At 42.9% G+C, this 9,940-nt stretch overlaps 2 pseudogenes; one reads left to right on the top strand and one right to left on the bottom strand.

Moving 5' to 3' along the window:
- The first annotated feature begins 490 nt into the window (after positions 1-490).
- LOC120294430 lies at positions 491-2,589 on the top strand (annotated as a pseudogene).
- A 1,175-nt stretch (positions 2,590-3,764) lies between these two features.
- LOC120286335 lies at positions 3,765-6,105 on the bottom strand (annotated as a pseudogene).
- Between the last annotated feature and the right edge of the window lie 3,835 nt (positions 6,106-9,940).

Raw genomic sequence — 9,940 nt, forward strand, 5'->3', positions numbered from 1 at the left:
TGCCTGATGATTTCCAGGCCCAGCAAGGCCCAGCATCAACCTCGGGGCCCACAGAGCTCCAGCATCTGATCTTTTCCCCCAAAATTCAGCCGCGATCAATCCAATCAATCATGGCTCGAATCATTGACCGGAAACAGTTCGCTTTATAACGAGGGAGAGGGAAGGGAATATATAAAGAAATCCGCAAGGACCCATCCCTCCCTACGCCATCCGAGCTATGCAAGGGGCCCCACCCCCCACCCGCCCCACGCCCTCCCCGATCCAGAGCAGCCGTCGCGAAGCCCCAAATCAACGGTCCAGAGTCCCCGCTTTCCTCTCCACAGCCGTCAACTTCATCCGCTCGCACCGTACTCCGTCCGCACCCGATCACCCGAGCCCTCCCCCTTCCCTTCTTTCTTTTAACACCACCACACTCTTACTAATCCTCTCTCAACCTCTCTCTCTCTCTCTTCAAATCAATCCACCCCCAAATCCTCCTTCCTCCTTCCTCCTCCGCCCCTCGCTTTCTCTAGATCGATCGGCCGGTCGATTTGATCGGAGCAGCTGCGGCGAGTCGGAGCGGGGCGATGGCGGTGCCGGAGAACCTGGGCAGGGACCAGTACGTACCTGGCGAAGCTGGCCGAGCAGGCGGGAGCGGTACGAGGAGATGGTGGAGTTCATGCACAAGCTGGTCGTCGGCTGGACGCCGGCCGCCGAGCTCACCGTCGAGGAGCGAACCTCCTCTCCGTGGCCTACAAGAACGTGATCGGCTCGCTCCGGGCGGCCTGGCGCATCGTCTCCTCCATCGAGCAGAAGGAGGAGGGCCGGAAGAACGAGGACCACGTCGTCCTCGTCAAGGAGTACAGATCCAAGGTCGAGAACGAGCTCTCCGACGTGTGCGCCAGCATCCTCCGCCTCCTCGACACGAATCTGGTCCCCGGCCGCCGCCAGCGAGTCCAAGGTGTTCTACCTGAAGATGAAGGGGATTACCACCGGTACCTGGCCGAGTTCAAGGTCGGCGACGAGAGGAAGGCCGCCGCCGAGGATACCATGCCCGCTTACAAGGCGGCTCAGGTATGTTCTTTCTCTCCGTCTCTCTCCCTAGGGTTTTTTGTATATTATTTTCTTTTAGTTTGGTTATGCGAGAAACTGGAGGAGAACAGTGAACTATGACTAGTTTTGGACTTTTTGAGCGATTCGAGTTGTTGATTGTCTGGTTGAGTTGACGATCTTTCAGGATTTCAGGGGAATTTAAAGATCTATTTAGGCTGCCGACTGGTTATTAGCGGTTATACGATTTCGAACTCTGTTAGGTTAAGAACTGGTGTTTTTGATTTGATCTCTGGATGGTCGTTGAGATTTGATTAAGTCGCTTTAGTAGTAGCGGGCTTGAGTTTTCTTTTTTCTTTTCTTTTCCTTTTTTTTTTTCTAATTGTTGACGAGTTGATTTACTAATTTACCATGTTGACTACAAAAACACTTTTGTTGAACCTTGCCTGCGTGCATGACAGGGGAAATCGATGGCTTCAAACGGAGGATAGAAACTTGTCGGGTGTATTTGGATCCTTAATTTTAGGGGATCTGTGCATTATAAGAACCATGGCTTGTAAGATCTAATGCTTTTAGTCCATAGTGCTGTTCTGTTACTTGCCTTCAATAGCTCCTTGTAATGTTTTCGAGTCTATGTTTCTAACAAGAGCACAGGCAATTTAGAATTCTGGGTTGTCTAGCATTATGAGTGGGGTGGAGCAGATGTAGTTCGAAATTTATGTGGTATTGCTTAGTTTGAGATTAAATTTTTGTCTTTTCTAATCTTGTGAATGATTCATGCATTTGTATATCCTAGGATATCGCTCAAGCAGATCTGGCTTCAAACCCATCCAATAAGGCTGGGTCTGGCACTCAACTTCTCTGTGTTCTATTATGAGATCCTTAATCAGTCTGATAAAAGCTTGCAGCATGGCCAAACAGGTCTGTTCTTGTTTTTTTTTTGGTCAATTTAGATCTTAAATGTTATTGTCTGTCTGTTCTGAATAGTTAGTAAAAATGCTGTTGTAGTTGACAAGTGTATTTCTTGCTCTATCGTCCATTGGATAGCAGAGAGAAATTTCAATGGACCTGAATAACTGTATTGGGTATACTTAGTTGACTCTTGTGAGAAGCTGATGGTGTCGCCATACTGTCCAGCCAAATTTTCTTGGAGAGTTATGCATTCCCATTATAAGTTGCTCTACCATTGATTCTGGAATGCGCTTTGTGTTGCTCTATGCACATTATCCATCCAGGATTTCGGCCTCCGGGTTTCAATATCCTTTTCTTTTCCTTTTCCTGCTTAGGTTATTGTATATTTTAGGCAAGCAGACATGTTTTATATTTCTAGTGCATAAACGGATTTGGGCTTCATCACGGAGAAAATTTTCCAAGAGTCATACTTATTGGATATCAGTTGACCCAACTATTGTATGGTTGGCATGCTCTTATGTTTTCCTTGTTCAGGCATTTGAGGAAGCAATTGCTGAGCTGGATACATTGGGTGAAGAATCATACAAGGACAGCACTCTAATCATGCAGCTGCTAAGGGATAATCTCACCCTCTGACTTCTGATGCAGGTCGGATTTCCAATCCTTTTCGCTTCTTCTCACTCTTTCTCACTATCTGTGTGATCAGTCATAATCATAAACTATCCTTTGAATTCTCTTATTATATGGTTATAAGAGGAAAAAGAAATCTGTTTTTCAATATTCGGAAAAGCACTCCTAAACGCGCTCAAATATGTAAACATGGGCATTCTATCAATAATCACATATATTTCACAATAATTTTTTCCACAAGGATGCTATGTACGCTGTTTTGCATTTGTTAATGGCACATAGACAATGAGCGCAGTTTTTACGGGCCTTGGGTACTATAGCATGTGGTACCAATGACACCGTCTTTTCTTATCCTACCTCCTTATGGTGTATATTAGGCAAATCTTCATTTTTTTTCCTTTTCTCTCTGCTCTTATTTGTGATTTACTAGAACAATTTTCTTAATGAAATGCTGTTCTGTCAATGTTGCAGGACCAATTGGATGAGCCCTAGAAGATGCAGCGTAAGCTCAACGGGAAATTGAAACTTTGTTCTGGGAGGAGGTGGGCTGTGAAATGTCATTTGTCGGTACCGATTTAAAGCGTGCATCAGTGACATGTTTCTCTTTATTTTTAGATTATTAAATCCTTTTCCTGTTTCCAAAACGAATTGGAAAACGCTCTTGGGTTTGTGAACGTGCTTTCACTGCTTTAGTGTTGGTTTTCACTGGATTGAAAGACCATCTCTTATCTCCTGCTGTCGTAGTCAAAGCGAAGAGCCTCTCACCCCTAGGACGAAAGTTAAATGCCAAGTAGGTTCACAATAAAAGGCGGTTCTGTAGGATGCCAAGTCGAATCAAAGGGGAGATCGAATTGCTTGCCACTCTCTCTGTGACAGGCAAGCAGCCGTGAGAATGCTGCCTTTTAGCTCACGGACCAGGCAAATTTTAGTCCGCCACCGGTGCGATGAGGATGGTTGGTGGTTAGAACTCTAGAACTCTAGGTCTAATTATGTTCTCTCATCGTAACAATCAAACTCTCAACAAAAGCTCGACGACCTTAATCTCAATTTGGTAGATATTGTTGTTCCTGCTTGCACGCTGATTTGTAGTTTAATCTTCGATAATTACCTTCACTTATTTCATCCTTGTTCTAGGTGATGCCTACGTATGCAAAAAGATAAAATTGAAAATAAAAGACGAAACACCATTGGCATTCAGAGATACAAGAGTAATACCATAAATTGCAAGAAGGTCGGGTATATATCAGGTAGCAAAGCATGCTATTTTCGCAGGGTGTGCACAAAGTCTATTCACAACTTATCATTTAGCAAAGATATAGCAGCTGGGAAAACACATGCCCATGGACCATGGTTATTCAGAGAAAGTCACGAGAGAGGGAGAGAGTATACACATGCGATATGAAAAGCAAACTGATGCAGCCAGAAAGCTCTTGCCTCCCCACCTTAAAACTTAGTCTCTGGTGCTGTTCTTGATCCATTCCAGGTATTGACATTGCCGCCCTGATGGGCAAGCCAATCACTTCCGGAACACTGAAAAACATTAACATCAAAGATTAGCAAAATCTTCACCTAGCTGAGCCCCGCCCACCCTTCAGTCCTGAGAAACTATATTTCTTTGCATCCCTTAGTTAAAGACACGCAAGTGTGTGATTAGGAGAGAAGGCAGGTGCTTGAATCTTACTCGTATGGGTGGTTTGCCTTGACGTGCTGGGTCAGAGGCTCTAGCAGTGATTCTCTTGTCTTGATTATGAGCAGTTCCTCGGAATCTGTCTCAATCTGCAATTGGGTGGCAAAAACTAAGACAACCTAAGACTGGATGCTTCCTAACATCGACCACTTCTTAGAATCTCATCGGACCAGCACATTTACAGGTACAACTTTTGACGGAGCTATTGGACAAGCACGATAACTTCTAACCTAGGTACAAATGAAATTGATATTCAATAATTGGTCTTCCACTTCCATACCTTTCCCTGCCAATGGTAAATTGATTCAATACCTGCATTGACACACAGTCTCCTTGGTCAAGTTAATGTCCAAACCAACAGCAAAATGCACCTAGCACAAGTTTGTTTAGAGACTAACGGCAAACTTGCAAACTTGGTCCAAGCTCAAGGAAAAACAAACCCATACAAAAGTTTAAGAGGATTATCTAGCTAGAAGAAGAGGAATCGGTGTGTACAATTCTAGCCAAAGTGGTTGTTCATAGTGTGTGCCCAGTTAGTTAATGGCTATAACTGTACAAATGCAATGCCACCTGTAGCTATTTAGCACCCATAATTGGTTCTAACTCACAAAACCAGAGTCTTATAGGGAGAGCATCTGAAATAGCCTACTTTCACGGTTTGAATCACTCAAAAGAATTCCAACTTGTCCGTTCCTTGCATAATCTCAAATAAAAGCAAATTGAATCAATACCTGGCACTATATTTACGCATGCCGCAAGTCTTTCTTTGATTATGCTCTCAGCCAACTTCTTTCCTGCACAAAAACACAAAAAGGCAAACCCAGTTAGAACTGCAACTACTTAAAAACAGAGGGAGCTCCACAGCAGCATCGAGAGAATGTGAACCCGTGAGCAAATCGAGAAACCGTAATGAACAATCTATTCTAGAAACATATGAATTTGTGTCGCGTGTTATGATTAAGCATATGCATAATCATGCACTGCCATATTCTGATTTTTCTCTCTGCATTTCGCGTTCAGCAGTCGTCCTGCTTTCGGGTTGTCCCGATTCCAAGCACTAGAGCCCCACTGTAAGCACTGGACTCATGACTTCTTGACAACAGCTACTGAAGTCGAGGCTCGAGTATCATCCTAATTCGACGATTCTCTAATCCCACAACCAAATCCTAAGTCCAAACCATACAAAAGCAAGAGCTCAAAACCCTAAGAAAGAAGATCCAAATTCAAGTGCATTTCCACCAAATTATCGAAGAATCTACCTTACAGAAGCTAATAACATCTATCGAAAGCGAAACTCCAATCCTCACGAAATCTCCAACGAAACATCGCCCCAAACTACTCAAATTCCGAAAGAGAAAACACGCGAAACCAAACCTGCTTCCTTGCTCGGAACCGTGACGTAGACAACGATGCTCGGCACCGTGTTGCCGCTTCCTGAGCTCCCTCCATCTTAGCCGAATGCAACCCTCTGAAAGGCTCCAAGCTTCGATCTGCAACACCAGTTCTCGCTCCATCAACAGCCTAAAAACCGCGAGAATCAAAGCGAGATCGAAACCGAAAAGGCGAGAAGAAAAAACCCAGCAGTAGATCCCGACCTCAAGAGCGGAACGAAGGGGAGGGACCGAGCGCAACCCGTCCTGAGGGAAGAGGAGAAGGAGAGGGCGGTGGAGAACCCTGCTGAGCACGCAGAACGCGCCGACGAAGGGAAGGCCCCGTCGTCGTACGGCGGCGGCGGAGGAGGCGGCGGCCGACGTCGCTCTGCAGCGGAGGTACGAGGTTGCCATCGCCGGGGGCGACCCAGGGTTTTATAGGGTGTCGCGCGTTGTAGGGACGCCCGGGTGGGTTCGTTGCTTGATGCTCGGATGAGAAGGTTCTTGAAGGGGAAGTTTCGTAGCCATTGTGATCTGGCCACGTGTCTTCATCACGATCGATGAGAAATCGCCGGGAGGACCACGGTAGCCCAGTCTTGAAAACAGTGATCACCCAGCTCGAGTCATGTGACGAGCGAATGTTTGATCAATTAATTATATCTTGGACGTTTACATTCTGGTATGAAAAGAAATGAGATAAATGTATTAGAAGTTTTAAAATTTATCGTAAAAGTGCAGCTGCATTATAGAATTTTTAGAAAGTGCAATAAAAACTTATCATAAAAGTACAATATAATTCTAAAATTTTTAAAAAGTGCAATCGCGTATTTAAATTTGTCAATTTGATACAATTAGATCATTTTATTAATTCCATCCAAATTGACAAGCGAAAATTGCTAACATTTTTTTAGGACTCATTACACAAACTTGACCAATTATAAGACTTGATTGCATTTTTTAATTTTTAAGACTTAGTTGTACTTTTTCTAATAATTTTAAAACTTAATTACACTTTTCAAAAGTTTTAAAATTCAATAATACTTACGTGATAAATTTTAAGACGTCAAGGTGGTTGCAGCAAGAGGCTCATCGATAGTAACTATTCGAGTTTCAAATATGCAAAGGATAAAATGGCTCAAATTAAATGTTCCACAAGGAATTAGCAAGGATGAAAGCCTTGTATTCTCCTCCATCTCTAATTGGAGAAACCTCCACTGCAGCATTCTGATCGGTTGGTTAGAGATATGCGTTGCAAAAATCGCATCTGTGTTCAATTAGATTTGCATTTGCTGGATATTCAAAATCTATAATCATTAATTAGAGGTGTGATTATAAGAAATCTCTTCCAATCCGTAGCGAAGGAAAACACGACCACAATGATAATAGAGGTCATGAACAGGCCAAAAAAGCGGTCTGGTCGTGAAAATTCGGCACTCTCGAGCACCCGCCCGGGTGTTCAGGCGGTTGGCCGCTATGGACAGGTTGCTCAGCCCACGGCTCGAGAGTCTGGCCTTTTCCAGACCCTTGGCCGAGCAGTCAACCTCCGAAACTAGGTCGCCTAACCCAGCTCCCTTGGTACATGCACACTACTTGGCCTCATCTTTGGATTTACCTAAACTCAGCTCCGATCCATCGCTCGAATTTTGGCTAAAACTCGAGACATGTCGAACTATTTGTACCATTTAGATTAATGCTTACTCTTCTGAAGACCAAAAGCCTTTTGGCGCAAGGGGCCAGGTCAGAATGGTTATGAACATGTCAGCTTTTGATGGGCCTATGAATCATAAGTCTAGTCCAACACTTGCACGCTCTTTTGCGCTCCAAGTTGGGATTTGGTCTGTGTTTCGGTCAACTAGAATGGGGAGTGCAACTGTTGACCGTTCAACCAGCCCATCGTCCAAACAGGAATTCCCAAATTGCACTCGTGGCTTAATGGGTCTAAATTGAGAAGTAAAGGTCCAGTTTTGGACGAAAACTGGAGGAAAGAAAGTGAAGGATTAAGGATTGGCGAAGCAAAGAAGTGAAGGGCAAAAGTCATCATGGTCATCTTATCATATCTTATAGTGTCAACTCTAGGATAAATTTGGGTAGTTGCATTTGTCCTTGAATTCAAAATGAATTTTGCACGGCCAATGGTATTTGCACACACCAAGTTCAATTTAGCATATTGATGATGACGGTTCCTATGATGCAACTAGAAGCCCCCTAACTTTGAGAGCTTTTCGGAAAGGATCCCCCCTTTTTTTCTCATTTTTCAACTGATCTCTCTAGATGAATCCCCATCCCGGCACATGTTAAACAACCCTTCAGCTGCCAAACCTCGAAGTGGGAACATCAAGCGCTATCCAGCGAGAAAGAAGGTCGGACTGGGACACAGATCTTTGACAAAGTAAAGAAATGTTGGGCTAAGTTAGGGGGGGTGGACCAAAAGAACAGTGGACACAGATCAAGCTGAGATATACGCGCTCGTTGACCTCTTGGTGTCCTTCAATTCATATGCTCGCTAAAACTATCAACTTCAGTCCCCATAACATTGACGACCGTGGCGTTTCTCCAAATGGGGTGTTAGCACAAGGACAGATCAAGGGTGCATTTGACTAATCTAGCTTCGTTAGAAGACACGCTGCTATATTAGTAACATATATCGAGCAGAGGAACTGCTTTCCCACTCACTCAAAAGACCTCCTTTCGACACCAATCGAGAATCCCGAAAGCCATAAAGAAGCCGAGTTATAAAATTAGTGAATTTGATATGTGTTAATGACGCTGGATGAGGACTCGAATGTGCCAAGAATGGTGGCTTTTGCCAGCTCAACTCGTAATTTGGAATATATTAGGGTGTCGTGACAAATGAGAGACCGAGGATTAGAAGACAGGCTCCCTATAAAGCTACGCAAGTGGCACCATATATTGGGTAGTTGTGGACCCAAGCTTGTTTCCACGTGGGGATCATTTTTCTTTTATCTTTTCCTTTTCTTGGATTTGGGGCCGGTTTTGGGCATTTAATGTTGGATTAATCTTTGGGGTTAGGGTTCTTAATCTTTTAGTGGAGACAGAAGATACGGCGGATGTTCGGGACTGTGTAGATGGCGGACCACGGCGTTGAAGGGGGTTTGCACATGCCAAGGTGACCAAAATGTTGGAAGCTCGATGAGGACTAGGAGAGAAGAATTTATGGTCTTCATGAAAGTATATATTATTGCACAAGTGATGGGGTTTTATTTTGTTCTTGCTATGCTTGTCCCTCTTAATTTTCGTCAACAGTGCTATATTATTCTTGATGGTTGGCATAGGACAGGTGCTGTAGATGTTAGTTTATTGAATGGTGAATCTCTAGGCAAATCGTGTTAAATTGGTGGAATGGAGATCTTACACGTATAGGAGTGACGAGGGGGTGGTTATTATTTTCGAATGTGGATCTCCACAGTTATTTAATTTGCATTTTGATCGATTGGGTCTTGCAGACGTTAAGATAACGAGTTTTAAAATAGAACTTCCTTGCACAAGTGCATCCTCCTTACATAGATATAAAGATTCAATTTTTGTTAGGTATTATCATTGGTGTCTCGATAAATTTTGATCATTGATGTACTCCATCAAAAATTTCACGATGACTTTATTCACATTAAATCGTGGTTTCGATGAATGAGACACTAAGTGAAGATGCTAATGGGTACAAAGAATCTCGTCCCAAAATTTTGACAAAGGTGTTTAGGAGAGTTTGTAGAATGGATATTCTAAGTTTAGGGGGCATTAAAAGTGATAAAGTAAGTTTTACATTTCAAAAGTTTAGACACGATGCATAGTCATACAAGACTGGTTCTATGGTATAGAGTCATACGCACCTATACCGTACACCTTACCCTACATAATTGTAGTAAAATTATCGAACCAGTCTTAATCTTATTGTATGGCTGCTAATTAAATTCTAAACTTTTTAATTTTGCCAATTTACTCCTAAACCATTTTACAAAATTGTAATGTAATCATTTTAACTAATTTTCGCTGGAAATAACTAATGTGACGATCCAGTCATCAATGTCCGTCCTACATAGTGGACTATCAGGTAAGCAATTTTTCAGCGAAGATTAATTGAAATGACTACATTGGAATTTCTTTTGAAGGTTTGAACTAAATTGTCAAAATTGGAAAGTTTAAGACTAAATTGGCATCTATATAATAGTTTATGACTAATTAGACAATTTGTCCCACAATTTTGTGTGGTGCTTGGGAGCATAATCTTTAAACCAATAAATGTATTGAATAGATTTAAATCTATAGTTATTAATGATTTATTAACTTATCTACTTAA

Source organism: Eucalyptus grandis, chromosome 6 (genome assembly GCF_016545825.1).
Source record: "Eucalyptus grandis isolate ANBG69807.140 chromosome 6, ASM1654582v1, whole genome shotgun sequence".
Lineage (NCBI taxonomy): Eukaryota > Viridiplantae > Streptophyta > Magnoliopsida > Myrtales > Myrtaceae > Eucalyptus > Eucalyptus grandis.